The sequence below is a fragment of the Myotis myotis genome, unplaced genomic scaffold, assembly GCF_014108235.1.
Source record: "Myotis myotis isolate mMyoMyo1 unplaced genomic scaffold, mMyoMyo1.p scaffold_m19_p_2, whole genome shotgun sequence".
Lineage (NCBI taxonomy): Eukaryota > Metazoa > Chordata > Mammalia > Chiroptera > Vespertilionidae > Myotis > Myotis myotis.
The window spans coordinates 215,437,794-215,453,778 of record NW_023416324.1 but is presented as its reverse complement, the minus strand read 5'-3'; the positions used below and the strand labels follow the sequence as shown (position 1 = coordinate 215,453,778).

The 15,985-nt window shown below is 47.6% G+C and overlaps 1 protein-coding gene across 1 annotated transcript in view; it reads left to right on the top strand.

Annotated features, from left to right (window-relative positions):
• MRPS6 (mitochondrial ribosomal protein S6) overlaps positions 1-15,985 on the top strand; it is a 56,876-nt gene that overhangs the window by 25,088 nt on the left and 15,803 nt on the right. The gene's annotated exons all lie outside the window — the stretch shown is intronic.

Here is a 15,985-nt window from a genome sequence, read left to right as displayed (position 1 = left end):
GAGATTGTATAATCAATTCTGTACTGAAAATCTAACTTATGTGCTAGTGAGGTACTTGTTCCAGGACAAGTTAGTTAGTTGCCGGGTTCATTTGGTTAGCATGAGCCTGTGGATTCTGATTGCCAAAAGAAAGGAAGACCATCTTTCTGTAGCTATTCTTGTACCACCAGTATATGCAGTGTTGGGGGAAAGTTTGTTCAGTTCCTTTTCCCCCCACTTTGAATTTTAGTGAACCATACTCAAATGACCACCAAGTCTGTCTTTATAAAGTTATATGCCATTACTGTATTTTTAAGTGGTTATGGGGGGAAGATGAAGTAACATTGCTGATGACCTCCACATTCATTGGCCAAATTAAGGTTGTTCATATTGTTTGGGAGTTTTGCAGCCCCTAAGCAGTGTCGGACCAGCTTCCGCTGAGCAGGCGATTGCTTGTACTCCACTAACTCCCTAGGCACGTGCTTGGCATTTGGCGACGCTCTTGCGTAGCCAGATGGCTTCCCAAGTAGATCCAGTTGGAAGATATGTTCAGAAATTGAAAAAAAATTGACACTGCCTTAGTGCTAGGTTGCCCTGCTTGATCAGATCACGCTATATGGAGGTTGTTTAGGCTTTAGAGGGAAAATTTAATTCTGAGAGTATATTTATTCTTGATCAGTGTTTTTCTTGCTACACCTTTTCAAAAGACCATCCAAACCCGGCCTATTCATTTTTGCTTAAAAAGTTAAGTGACTTAGAGCATGAAGATGTTTGAATGCAAACTGGCCATGAGTAAGGGGCACTTGGTGCATGTTTGGCCGTGGGGAGATTGTCAGTATCGCCCTTACAGAATGGACAGCACGTGTGAGAGGTGCTGTGAGCAGGAGCTCCTGGTTCAGTAGCGTGCCTCCCGGAGGGTTACAGGACCTGTGTGATCATAGGACCCTTTATCTTGACATGGCTTGGTTCACAGTTGCAACCTCCATAGATGGGATTCGGCGTTCACGGGCTGATGCCCCCTCACGAGGGCAAGGTGCACAGAAGGTGGTAGAGGGAAGCTCCGCAGATTCTGGAGTTCGGTGTCTGTGCAGCACCATCCCCTCCCAAACTCCATGACAGATGAAGGACACTGCCTGTGTATCTACTTTCTTTGACTTTTCTGTACTCTGATACTTTTTAAATCGCATGATTTTATTAAGCTTATATTCAGGCAAAATTATTACTTTTTTAGGTACTTTTGTAGGTTTTGAATCAAAACTCAGTCCTAATGACATTAACTATTTTGTATTCTATAAATCAGTTTCATTAATGATGGACTTGATTAGTCCAAAGTTGATTTAGAAATGATCGGGGAGCTTAATGTCTTCCCACCAGCAGGAGGCTTTCTGATGGACTGAGGCTGTCGCCGAGAAAACACTTCTTATGTGAATAGCATGGTTGTTGAGAGCTTACAGTGCCTTGTAGAATTTTTTCTCAATTTCACTCTTAAGGTTTATAAGTTGGGGGCCAAATAAATAGGGACCATCCTTTTCTTGTCTGGAGGCTGAGGCTGTGACACGTCCAAGGTTATTACAAACTCCACTGGGAAGAACAGACAACCAGGTGTCCACTCTGGACTCATGGTTTGTTCATGGTTCGTCCTTTTCTCAAAGAATGTTCCTCCTCTGAGATAACCTTCCGCATTTGGGAAATAGCAGGCTCTCCGATTTTTCAAAATGCCATTCAGTTGGAGGAATTAGCATTTTCTTTGATGACATTGCTGGTTGGTCACAGCAGTGAGGATCGCCATACTGGCTGGGTAGCCTTCTTACCCTTTGTACTTACAGCACAAATGAGGAGGTGGTGTTTATGTAGACTCCCCCTTTATTTTATGTTGTGTCCTCACTTTTGGAGTATTAGGGTCCCCCTGCCTTCTCTGCTGTTGTCTTAGTATAATAGTGAAATGCATCATCTTGTGTCTGTTCGTGTGTATATAGCAATAGGTCAAGTTTAGAGTACTAAAGCCTGTAAATAAGGAATGACTATTAGCATATCCATTAGGCTGTTTATTCTTTGCCGTGTAAACATCACTTTGTTTAGACTGAAGTCCCTGAAGCTTGTCCTTGTTGCTTCCCAGCAGTAGATAACATGCTTGAAAGGACGTGGATTGCTGAGGGCAGCTTCATTTCAGGGGTTCATTTTTCAGTCTAAGGTCATTAGAATGATTGTTCATGGAATGATACGTGGTCTGTCTTAAGCTAGCAAAAATGTTCATTCTTCACGCTAATGAAATGAGTCCTAAATGGTATTGATCTCTCTCTATAGACATGTATATATTTTTATATTGGTTCATGCTAAGGTTCAGAATTGACCAAGAGGAATAGTGACTAAAATAGCTGAGAGTCAAAATGAGGTGAGGACACTGGTCTTCACAGGGGAGAAGATCCAGTCTGACCTGCGGTGAATGGTAGCCCCAGTCCTTAGATTTGTCCTTTGGGCCTCTTCGTCTCAAGGTCTGATGAGAGAGCGTATTACTCTGGTTGGCAGAATAATTCGTGGCTCTGTTGTGGGACCTCTGATTCCTCTGTTCATCTAAGAGCGTTTTGTCCTGCCACCCAAGGGAGCCAGCAGCTCTTGAAACACCTGAGCCCATTTCCGGCTCTTCTTTCCTGTGAGGTTGTCCCGCCGTCTCTAAGTTAGAGAGGCACCCAGTGGGTCAGCGGGCTGTGTCCTGGGCCAGATCCCACAGACCCGACCTCCCAGCACTTCCTGTTCACTGGCTGTGAGAGGGTCACAGTAGCCATAGCTTTTAGAGATGGCACCTCCCGTAATGAGCAGGGACCCACCACTTTGTGAAATCCACATTTTGAGGACTGAGTGGAAAGGTTAACGGCGCTCTAACCTGAGGCTGAGTGTGTTCTGGGCTGTGGGTGTCAAGTCTGCGCTGTTCTCAGGCACTCCAGTGCCCTCTCCCTATTCTGGGCGTGGGGATCCCCCCCTCCCCCCGAATAACATTTAATGTAGGCGATGGGTTAGTGGCATTCCTTACCACCCTATAGAGTGGCCATATTACCAGCCATTGGAAGATCAGGCCATCAGTGTTCCCACTGGGCATGTCCGCTCACTGCTTTCCTTGTCCTTCACTCCTCTGTGCGTTTCCATCTGAGATGCTGCGACGGGAAAGGACCACCTGGGCGCCAGGCAGCGGCGTCTCCCCGTGCCCAGGCTTGGGTTGAGGGACGTATACAGACCCTTCCGGTTCCGTCATGTGGCTGCAGAGACTTGCAGACAGGCTTCCTAGGAACAGGAACACTGTTTAGTGCGATGCGGAGAAGCTCCTGGGAGACGCAGCGTTAACAAGTTGGGAAAGGACAGACATGAGCTTAAAAGTGTGTAGAATCACATTCCTGGAATTCTCAGCATCTTGACTCTCAGCTGGTTTAACCCCCCCCCCCCCCCCCATATAGGTTAGGGCATCAGTGAATAAGATGCAGCCTGTTAAACCCTGGTTTGATGTTTGATATTGTGAAGTAGGAATTTATGAACATATTTGAGGTTAAAATGACTAATATTTGAATGGTTTTAGGCTTCAGTATTCATAAGGTTTCTTATTAGCCGAATGTTAAATGCTTCATTTCAGTGTTGAAGACTTGACTAGTGAGGGTGTGTGTGTCCGTGAGAATAGCCACCTGCCATCCAGAGAGACTGTCTGCTCCCCGAGTCTCTCCCTTCAGACTGCTTTCATTCTTCCCCTGGGCTCGGCCTTTTGTCCCCTTAGCGCATTTCCAGCTAATCGCTATGGTGTGCAGAAGCGCTGCTCTCGCACCAGTGTGAACACTTGTATCCAAATAATGATCCATTAGCTATAGATGTGTCTAAAAAATACCACATTTCTATTAGGTTAAACTGTTAATTCTTAAGAATGATTTTCTCAGAGTGTGTGTTCACTAATAAGAAAAGCCCTAATTCAGTATTTTATTCTCAAAACTTTTAAAAATTAGGGAGACAGCAGTAATTAATGTATGAGACCTTTTGAAAAGACTGTGCCACAGTGCCGAGAGGAATGGTGTTTTGATGTCAAAAAACCTTGTTACACTAATTAAGGTAAAAAGTTGGAGTAGTCAGTTGGCATCTAGAGAAACCCCTTTGTACTAGTTAGGTATGAAGTTGGACTACATGAGAAGTAATCTTGGTTCCTACACTTGGTTAGACTTTTGACTCAACCCCTTTTCCTCCATTAAAGTCCCGTCTCTTCATCGGCGTGCTGTTGGCCTGACTCGGCTACCTTTACTCCTAGAACAGCATTTAGCTAAGGCCCCAAATAACTCACAGGCGTGGCCAGTGCTGTGCCCACACTCTGTTCACTTACTCCTCGTATACATGTTTTATTTAAGCTTCTCCCTCCACAGCTGGGAACAAGGCTTTCAACTGCTCATTGACTTCGAAAGGCATGTTGTGTCATCTGTGTTTTTGTTTCCATCTCAAATCCTTTATGAAGGATAGATTGAGTTTTCTGCTTGGGGTTAGACATTCCATTTATGTGGTAACTGACAGCCTTAACCATTGGCATGTAGTCTGATTCGGAAGTAAACAGCGTGGTGTATCTGTATCATTACTCATGTCACGCACATGACTTTCTAAGAAGCTGTTGACTTACCCATGAGCCTCACTCTGTAAGGACTTTTGCAGTCTGTTGTGGTTACCGGGATGTACAGTGTGTTTGAAGGAAGATGCTGGAGTAAATAACGCAACTGAAGAGCAAGTCAAGGCAGAGCGCCATGGCCTCAGCTTCGTCTAGTGGCTTGGCGGTGGCTCTGCTCTCCTCAGAAAAGCGCTGTAACTGTTGCCATGACCGCCCTCCCCCACCCCCCGCCCCTAGTTCAAGACATTTTGCAGTCAGAGAACTCTGTAAATAAGGGAAATACATATTTCAGTGACTTTGGCAATAGCACAAGTTGATAGTAGATAACCACAGCCTTATTGGAGACTGACTTATCTCGGTGAATTCACCTTGTTGCCCTCGTGCTGTGGAGAAAGGAATGTTTCCTTTTTGTGAATGGCCTCTGGGCTAACTAGTCTGGATAATTCTTCAGTATCAGTGTAGCCTAGACTTCTTTAAATGGGATGTTTTTAATAACTCACTTCTTTGTTATAATAGTGGGAAACAAATTAAACTCATTGCTGTTACTGAAATCCCAAGTTGTCAAAGGCCAGTCTATAGTGCGTCTGGAATCGAATCTGCTTCTGAGCTTTGTGTTGTGACTAGTGCCTGTGGTTGCCAGTGCTGACTGCCAGTTTACACCTTTCCTTTTCCTGATTGAAATGGGTTAGTTTCTCTTTTTAAATTTTGTTACAGCTTTAGTGAGGGAAGTAAAAAAAAGTACATTTATATTTACGTACCTTATATGCAGCCTTTATTTAGGTTCAAGGAAACCAGGTAGCTCCAATTGGTGTTGCAGCTTAAATGTTATTTATTGCACATGTTTATTTCCTTAATTAAAAAGTAAGGTTCTTATATTAATTTTGTGAGTATATCTTAACTTTATCATTATCCAGTATAGGTTTGATAGATGTATCTGAGAACCTGTATGTGACAGCAGCTCACATTCCATGATAGGGAAAAGGGCAGAGACCCATAGAAAGCACAAAATCCTGTCCACACGTGTGTCTCCACATGTAGAAAGCACAAGAGTAACGGTACTCAGTATCCCACAAGTGCCAGCCATAGAACCCGCCAGGGTGTGGGGTTAGGATGGGACCACAGTATTGACAGCCCTCGACAATGACGTGTGGCTTCCAAAGGAGAAGCAGCCCAGTGTGATCGCCTGAGGAGGTTTGTATTTGGTGGAGGGAGAGCATACAGATGTCAGTAATGCTACAGTTTTATTGGAGGATCACCAGCTACAGTGGGGTCTGTGGGCTCTTTCCCACAATCTGGAAGCAAAGAAGCAAGGACAGACTTGGTTTTTGGTGGGTGGAACGGCTTGACAAACTTGTGCTGTAGAGCTATTGGAGGTTGGATGGTTTATTTGTTTTGATCTTAAAGCTTAAGGATATTTAATCTCCCATGAACACTGCCCTGAAAATGTGGAGAAATTCCCTAGTTTAGCAGGGCAACTCCCACTTGCCTTTCATCTTTCTGTAGGTTTGTGTGGAAGGGGTGACGTTACCTTGACTTTCGCTCTGCTTGATGGCACTTCATGTTAATAGCAGAATTTCACCCAGATGTTCTAGCACCAAACTAATTCTGAGAGCTCCCAGATGCGCTCCTTGCTTTTCACGGAGGCTGTGAGGATCTGCAGGGTTCTTTTGCCTGTCCCATTCCCTGCTTCAAGACCAGATTAATGCAGTCAGTGAATGAGTGAGCAAAAGAAGAAAACGGTGTGTTTGGTTCTGCTTGGCATTGTCCTTACCTTACCCTGACTTTCTCTACCTGAATAGTTCCTGTTTATCAAGAATGAATAAGGAGCCCGGCTGGCGTGGCTCAGTGGTTGAGGGTCGACCTATGAAACAGGAGGTCACAGTTTGATTCCCGGGGAAGGGCACATGCCTGGGTTGTGGGCTCCAGCCCCAGTGTAGGGTGTGCAGGAGGCAGCCAGTCCATGATTCTCTCATCATTGTTTCTCTCTCTCTCTCTCTCTTTCTCTCTCTCTCTCTCTCTCTCTCTCTCTCTCTCTCCCTCCCTCCCTCCCTCCCTCCCTCCCTCCCTCCCTCCCTCTCTCCCTCTCTATCTCTGAAGTCAATAAAAATACTTTTTGTAAAAAGAATGAACAAGGATATCTTTGTCTTTGGTTTTGCCTACGTGTCAAAAGATAAAACTCAGAATGGGGAGAAGTAACTACCATTGCTCCCACTCTGTTTTGTATGTTTGTCTTCTTAGAGAAAGACTTGGTGAACTCTGATACCCTGGAATGGGATTGAAGCTGGGTACACTAATGCAACAGGTGCTAGGAGGGTTCACCTGACACCTGGAGGGAGAGATTCTCCTCCCGCAGGAAGTAGTGGGCGTCCCTCCACTTTATCTAGAACAGGGGTCCTCAAACTACGGCCCGCGGGCCACATGCAAATACAAATATTGTATTTGTTCCCGTTTTGTTTTTTTACTTCAAAATAAGATATGTGCAGTGTGCATAGGAATTTGTTCATAGTTTTTTTTTAAAACTATAATCCGGCCCTCCAACGGTCTGAGGGACAGTGAACTGGCCCCCTGTTTAAAAGTTTGAGGACCCCTGGTCTAGAAGGTAAAGCCTCAGGCTTCGGGCTGAGAGAGGGGAGCGCCAGAAAGGCAGGACAGAGGACAGGTCTGAGGAGCACCTTGGCCGGCAGCTGGTGGTCAGGCAAGGCAGCTAGGCCCTGGTCGTCTCTTGTAGTATGTGCTCTGCACATTACATGTTGCTTCTAAATGCAGGTGTGTGTGAGAACTTAATGCTGTGCAAGATTCTTTTGTCAGAATATCTTTTGTTTATAATTCCATGAAGATTGCTTTAATTAGTCTAGGTGAAGGAGGCCTCGCTGTGTAAATATGTATAATAGAAACTCCTGATTTCACTGTGAGATCTCTAACTTTTGAGTGGCAAACAGATCAACAAGTCTTTTGCTCATGGATTTTTCTGTGGGGTTATTACAATACAAAAGCTTTATTTTTTTTAATAATGACATGTTACGTTAGATGATGGTATGGAATCGTTCCCTGCTTCCCCACCAGTACTGCTTCCGTGTGTGGATTGCCAACAGAGTTCAGAAATAGAGCGGGATTTGCCATTCTTTGCTTGGACATCCTGTTTTCTGTTGCCCAGACACAGGTTGGCAATCACATGAACCGTGTTGGCTTCTCAGTGCTTTTTGTTTGTTTGATGAGGTGGATTTCAAACACAGTTGCTGTGCAAAGGTCAGTAGTCTTCTTCAAGAAGAAACCAACTCCTGTTTAGTGTCCAGTGAGATGCTTCCTCCATTTCTTCACTCTCAAGCCAGTGTCAGCGGAGCACTGCGGCTTTGTCTAATGACTTGGATATGTAAGTATTAACACGTTTTTAGAAAATGTCTTCCCAGTGTCCTGCCTTCATGCTTCCTTCAGACTCCTGTTGAGAGACCCGCCTGCGCACTGAGGTGTGTAGTGTGTATTGTGTACATGTATCAACTCATCACTTATTCATTGTAGACCAAATGGAATCATAAATGAATGTGCTGAATTATTGGTGAGTTTTTTGAATTGTAAATAGATTTCCAGTGTACCTTTCATTGTCTACAGCTTTTGTTTTTTAAAGGTTTATAACTAGTTGGGTCCTTCTCATACAATGTTTTAGTTACAAGCAGAAAGTAGAATTTGATTAAACCAGGTTATTTACATATTGAAAGGAATACAATTGAGATTGTAGATTTAGGATTGTTAACCATACATGACAGTTCTAGCTTGACTATTTTAGCCTACTGTATACAATCTGATTTATAAAATTGTAGACATGTATGATCTTGGTTTCATGTGTTTTTAAAAGTGTTATTGTTTAAAAAAAGAAAAAAAACAGATCTGCTAAAGAGCTGTCAGTTCTCATCCCTGACTGTAGAATACACTGTTCTCTGTGTACTGTGTGTCATTTTGCCAGCTGCTGCGTTCGCCTTCAAAAGTATTTGGAAACTTAAGATGAACTACATTTCTTGCAAAGTATATTCCTTTCTGTGGTATTTTTGTCCTGTAACTGAAGTATAGTAATTATTTTATGGAAATGTTAGCACTTATGTACCAACTTTGAATAAAATGAAAAATTGACATTTATGTGGCTGAGTGTTTTCAGTGTGAACATGTGTCAGTTTGCAGTGTGTGGTCTCAGAGTGGGGTTTGTACACTGCTCCTCTCCTTGGCCCTGCCTGGCTCCAGTGAGGGCCCGCTGCCGCTGACCTGTGTGAACGCGGGCTCACAGGCACTGACTCGAGAACTGAGGTACATGCAGCTCAGTGAGGAAATAAAAATATCCATCGTGCTCTTGACTTCTAGTTTTGAAATTATTTCAAGGTGTAGGAAAGTTGTGAGAATAGTGTGAAGAAGCCAGGAATCGTCATCGAGGTTCGCCAGTAGCTGATTTAATGTTTGACCACATTAGCTCTGGCATTTTCTCTCATCACACACGTTTCTGAACGGTGTGAGCCTAAGGTGCAAACATCATTCCCCTCCCCCGACTCAGTACATGGGGGCGGATTTCCTAAGATAAGGACAGTCACTCATCTAAATGCTATACAATTACCCAAATCTGGAGAGTAATAGTGGTACACTTTTAAAATGTATTCAAACGTTGCTTTTTCAATTATGTCCTTTTATAGCAAAGTTTTGTTGTTGTTGTTTCAGAGGCCAGTCCATTGCATTTAGTGTTTGCACCTGTCTCCTGTAGCCTGGGTCAGTTTCTTGACCTTTCAGGGAAGGAGGTGTTTGACGTTTGGAGGACAGTCATTCTGCGACTGCCCCCCTCAGGTGGGATCTGTTCGCTTCCTCACGATTAAAGTCACTGGATTTGGGCAGGAAGACAACAGAAGCACTACATCCTCGCTGCTTCCCGTCGGGGGACGGTTGACAGCAGGTTGGATACGTGGTTTAGATCAGCATCGCCAACCTTTCAGACCTCATGGGCCACCAGTGTTTCACAGACCCCCGGTTGGCAACCGCTGGTTTAGATGGTGTCTGCCCGGTTGTCTGCTGTCAACCTACTCTTGCCTTTTGGTAATAAGTAATTTGTGGGGAGATCATTGGAGACTGTAAGTGACTTGTTCTTCATTAAACTTGAATCCCTGCCTTCAGCATCCATTGGTAATTCTTGCTTAAGTTATTACTACGATGGTGCAAAACTGATTTTTTAAGTTTTTTTGGGATAATTTTGAGGCAGTTGATAATCCCCTTTTGCATGTGGCCTCCAAGTTGAATGTAGACTCCAGGTGATGTCGTTGCTCTTAGAGACTGTGGGGAGGAGAAACAGATCGGGCAGAAGGAGGCGGCCACACCCTGACTTTCCTCCCAGTTCTGCTTTGAGGGCTCATTGTCATCGCCAGTGGTGGATTCTCCGTGAAGGCCTCGTGTCTCTGCGTGGCGCTTGCAGACTCCGGTTCCAGAAGTTGTCATAGCTTCCACAGTCCGGGTTTATTGTTGTGATATTCCCTGCACACTCTAGAAGGTGAACGTCCACTGTTTTGTTTTTATTTTTTTATTCTGGCCCAAGAGTCTTGATTTAGATGTTTGGAGGCACCTTTATGAGTCTCCACCATGTCTTTTTTTTTCTGTTTCTGTCTTTCACCTGTTTACTCCTGGTTCCTTAGCTTGCAGCTGGTTTCGATGAAAAGGCTGTGCTTTAGCTGCTATATGCATCTCTGCCTCTCTCCCACCCACCCCCAGATGCTGCTGTTTTCCTCTGCAACAGTTCTTGTTTGTCCTCAGACCTCATGACTTGGCTTCATCCTGTCTTCCTTGCTGGTTGAGTGAAGTACAGTTAGAGCTCTCACCTCTCCCTTCTCCCTTTCCTCGTCGGCTTATGTCTCCATCAGACATTTATGGTGCTTGTCTGCCTTTGCGTCTCAGCCTGTGGTGAGGTGAGGTGCATGCAGCCTGGAGGGGCCTGGTGGGGGAAGGAGGTGTGCTCTAAGCAGTCACACTGCAGGTCGTGCGGAATGGAAGGGATCCATTGGGGTTGCAGAGGAGGGGACACTAGGAAGGGGCTGCATCTGGAAGGGTGGTGGGTGCCTGTAACCTCTGCTTTTATACCTCCTCCTCCCTGCTCTTCAGAGCAGCGCAGCACCTTCCGTGCCTCCTCCACCACTGAATGAAGATTTGGCCCAGCCAGTGGACACACCTTTGGTCTGTTGTGCAGCTCGCATGCCAGTCCGACTCCTCAAAGCCCACGTTTCTGATTCTGTCGGTGCCCTTTTAGATGAGTCAGCTAACTGATATTTTCGCCAATCCCGTCCACAGGCGTTTAGAAGCCTCCCCAGATCTGAGTAGAATTTTCTCATCACCCTTTGGTCATCAGAGAGTCAGATCCTTCCCTGGTCTCCCTGTCACTCACTCCGTGTGTCCTCTTCCCTCTCCGAGGAGGTTGAAGCATCAGGCGAAGGCAGGGGACTGAATTGTGCACGAAGGAGAGCCGTCAGCAAGACAGGTGGCTAGGATGGCCACCTGATCCCTGCTCTCCCTATCAGTTTCATGAGCTTTGGCATTTCATTTACTCGCTGCCATAGTAACAGGCCTCCTGCCAATCTTTCTGTTCCCATCTCCTTGTATTCATCTGTATGCGCATCTGGAGGGGGTGGGGAGGGTAGGAATGGAAATCTCCCAGGAACAGATTGTGGGTTTTGGAATGTCTTCCGAGGAGGCAGCACGGGCACCTTGGGTCTGCCGTTGCCTGCTCTGGAAGTGGTATGAGCAAGCAGTCACCTGTTGGGGTTGTCATTTCACTTTCACATTCAAGGGAGGGCTCTTCGTTCTGTGAGCAAAGGGGAGCTTTATGACCTTAAATTAGAGCCAGCGGAGATTGTTGCTGAAAATCCTTTATACTCATTACCTTTGGGGTGATGCGAAGCCAAGCACCTTCCTTCCGGGATGTGGTTCTCACCTTTGTGTGCACCTGGGCGCTTGAAACAATCCTGTTTCCCAAGATTTTTTAAATCCAGGCCAACTGAGTAGGAATCTCTGAGGTTGAGACGCAGACACCTGATTTTGCAGCTTCGATGATTCGGTGTGTGCTGGAGGAAGGCCTTGGCGATGCCACCTTTGTCCTCGGACTTGCCAAGTCATGAGAGGAACCGGCCCCCAGATGTGACCAAAACGACCTCCAATGACATTCCTAAGCTGGAGCCCTCAGACACAGGTGGATTAAGTATGATCGCCCTACACAGAGGGCTGGTAATCTAGATGCATAGTAACTGGCCGCTGGTGGCTTCATACAAACGCAGTCAGGACTTCCTTCCTGCTCAGGGCTAGTTCTGGAAGTCTCTTTGCTGCTAGCCTTTGGTGTAGTGCAAGCGTCACTGTCTGAGCTCGTGGGGCCATGGCCCTCGGGTGCCCCTGCGCTGGAGAGTCGGCAAGTCCGCTCGTGCTCTTCAGGCGTCGCCTGCCTTGCAGCGGGAGCCATGGTCGGCCGTCTGCTGCCTTTGGCCTGCACCCTCAGCCGGCGGGCATGGGCTGTGCCGCGGTCATGGCGTTGATCTGTGCTCACAACCACGGGCTCCTGCCCCTCGGGACTCTCCTCCCATTCTGCTCTGGGCTCCTGATTTCCATCACTGCCCTCGAAGAGCACATTTTAAGGTCAGGTGTCTGAGGCCTCCAGACGTTCAGTCTTGGCCACGTGGCCTTTGAATGAGCAAGTCCCTCTCACTTCCTCCTCACCCTGTTCCGCTGGCCTGCCTGACTCCAGGGCAGGGGCGTCCAGCCCTGACTCACAGACGCCCGTTTCCCCAATTCCCGAGAGATGGGGCCGCCGCGGGGCAGCTCCTGATGCCAGAAGCTCGGCCATGAGGCTCAGTGGGCACAGCCAGCGAGGGGGTGCGCCACGCCGAGCGGAGATCCGGGCCCTAACACAGTTCACGTTACCGCATCTGTTGTAAGAGCAGTTGGCATAGAGGGGGGTGGGGGGTGGCGGGGCGGGGGGGCAGTCCTCCTTAAAGCAAGACTCAATCTGCCCTATAGCAAGGGTGTTTCTAAAGCGCCTTCTCATTGCTCGTTGCAAAACAAATCAGGTAAAGTGTTAAAAAAGAATACTTACCTTATTACCTAGAGAAAGCTGATAACGTTTTGCTGTATATTCATCTAGACTTTGTTTTGGTGTGTGCACGTAATTAACTTTTTTCTTTGGAAAAGAGCTGTAGGTTGACTCCACATGCTGATTTCTTTATTATTGAAGTATTTTCATGTCAGTATTCAAGGCTCAACGCCCTGTGTTTTAGTGGCTGCATAAGACTGGTCCAGTCAGTGAAAATAATGCATTGAACCGTCTTCTGTTAATGAGCAACTAACTGTGTTTCCATTTATTCACTGTCCTAGTAACATTGCGGTGAATGTTTCCATAGTTAAATCCTGTGCCGGGGAGGTGACTGCATTCAGAGTACATTCCGGGGAGTGACTGGAATTGAAGGTGCATTTTAAACTAATCTTTACTGGTAAATTGCCCTCTAGAAAGCGTACGTTTTTACCAGTGTAGGTGAGTGAAGAACCTGAAATTGTAATGTTCTAGTCAAAATATTGCCTTGAGCAGAAAAACCCATGGCTTCTCCTTATACAGGGCACAGCGAGCGCCCCTGCTGACTCCACCCCAAACAACTTCCATCCGATCTCCTTCCCGTCCTTAGTCGCGGAGTTAGCCCGGCCCTAGCAGACCCCTGCACCTCCCCGAGCGGGGGGTGCCCACCATCAGGGTCTCGGGTCGGGCTGGTCCGTGGTCCCTCACCCCCGTCGGGACAGGGCTCCCCTGAGTCCCGGGAGCAGGGCTGCCTCGGGCTCCAGCGGCGCCTGCTGAGCCGCCTTTTCCTGCTGACGGACTGCTCTGCTCTCATGGCGGCGTCACACGTTCTTAACAGCAGGGACTGGTTTCGTGGCCCCACGGCTACCCTGTGGCGGTGGGTCCCACAGTGAGCAGCTGGGAAGGCCTTGTCCCGAGGAAGCACGTTGAGAGGCGTGTTTCCGGGTGAACCTTCGGTGGAGCCTGAAGAAAGGATTCCTCCCGGTGATGGTTTCAGGCCTGCCCTGGCCTCGTGCCGCAGCCTTGGCTCTGCTCTTGAGAGACATCCGTCGTCACTCGCGCTGCCATTGGCCGTGTCAGGAGGGGCCGCCTCCTCTCCTATAGCATCCCCCTCCCCCCAAACTTGTCGGCATGCGCTCCTCACTGCCGTGCAGTTTGTAATTAAAAAGCCAGTTTCATTTCAAAACGACTTCGGGAGGATGAGTGTGGCAGGGCAGTCCTGCAAGTTAGTCTTGGCAGGGGCTTCAGGTAGAAGCCAGCAGGGCCCACCTCCTGCCCAATGAAGAGATGGCCTAGTGGTCTCGTTATAGGAAGGCTCGTGTCTCTGTGGTTCGACCCTTTGATTCCCCTTTAACCCTTGGGAGCCAACACGATACTTTTTTGCATAGTAACCCTGCAGGTAGTTGAAGTTAGCTACTGGGTTTCCTCCCAGTCTTCTTTTGTAGACCGAATACCAGTAGTTTCAGTAATGAATAAGATCAAAAATTGGTTTTAGTTTTGTGTAGGATGAATTTTCTTTTTTTGTTAATCCTCCCCTGAGGATATTCGTTTTAACATTGATTTTTAGGGAGAGTGGGAGGGGGAGGGACACAGAGAAACATCGATGTGAGAGAGTGTGAGGGACACATTGATTGGTTGCCTCCCGCACGTGTCCTGACAGGGGTTGGGGATTGAGCCTGCAACCGAGGTACGCGCCCTTGATGGGAATCAAACCAGGACCCTTCAATCCATGTGCCGATGCTCTATCCACTGAGCCAGACTGGCTAGGGCTAAAGATTTACTTCAGTGAGGAAAGTGCAGATGGCGGCCTGGATTGGTTGGATCACGAGCTTGTTGGGCGGACTGGTGAGCTTGTAGACCCCCTTCTGAATGCTGTGGAGATATGAACAGTCAGCTGGGGTTCGCTAGGTTGGTGCCCTGCGTTCTGCCTGGGGACCCATCCCGTGGGGAGTTGACTGTCTGTGACTCAGTGGCCCAGGCCATGGTGCTACTCGGGTGTATTTAGATGGCGTGGACGGAGGTCTGGCCAGCTCCCCTCCAGCCATTGCAGTGCAGAGCAGAAGCTGGCCAGGTGGTAGCCAGGAGAAGCTCTGTTGGCCACGTGGTCTCCGGACTTGTAAGTGGGCTCATGGCCGTGGGGCTGCCTGCACGGAGCTCCCCTCCCGTAAGGCTCTATCTGCAGACAGGTGTGAGCCGCACTTGGCCGCGGCTCTGGCTTGCTGACCCCACCTTTACAGTGACGAGGTCAGGTACATGGAAGAAGCTGAGTCCCTAATGGCAAGAGGTCTTCTTACCCCACCTTCATCTTCCTTTTTAAACTTTCGGGTCATTTGAAGCGACAGTGAAATGAGTGTGTCTATTCAAGTAGTTTACAGTTTGACCTTGACATACCAAAGTCAAACAAAACGTGTCTTGATATTTTCCTAAGTTACATTCTTATTGGGTAGCTTTCCCCTTTTTTAGACAGAAAATATTTTATCTCACAAGCTCTTCCTTATTTTATGCTATAAATAGTTGAGTTGGAATTTGAAAAGACGAGGTAATGAGATACATTCCTTTTTAATAGCGCAGACTAAAACCAAAATGTGTGGTTCGGGTGGCTAATCAGAAGACTGATAGTAATGAACCAGTTTGTTTTGTTCTTGTCACTCTTATTTCCTATTTGGATAGAGTGTTCGCCCACCTCATCACAAGATAATCGATGCGCTTCCAGGTTAAGAAATAGCATTTTTAGTGAAATGAAACATTGCACTGCTGTTAGCAGTGAGGCCCCTGCCACACTGAGCATGTCTGCGTGGCGAGATGTGAGGGAGTTACACCACAGGGAAGTGTGTGCGCAGGCGCAGGAGTAGCCACAGACCTTCCACAGTCAGTGTCCGTGTGAAGAGAGTGTTTTTACTGTTTTTAGGAAATTTGTTTTCGCGTAAGTTTGGTTCAGTATGGACACAGCTTCCTGTAGGCGTGTGAAAGTCCCGGGGGCGCAGTGTGAGCGGAGTAAACACTGACCCCACACCAGTACCGGGTGCGCACACGTTAGCGGTGCTCGGAGAGGAGGGCTGTGGCCGTGTGCGTTTCCTTGGCTTCCTGGACGCGCTCACATGGCCCGCAGTTGTCATTCAATGCCGACTGAGCACGGGAGGTGCATTTTCCGAGGTTCCTCTCTGCACCCCTCGGTGTGCCTGGGAGGGGTGTCCCTTCCCTCCCCGGGGTCCTCGGGCCTCCTCCCGACTTTGCTCGGCACTGTGCTCCCGCCCTCCATCAGGCCCTCCTGCAGGCCGCTGCCCTGACCCCAAGCAGGCATCGCTCAGAGCCCCCGCCCC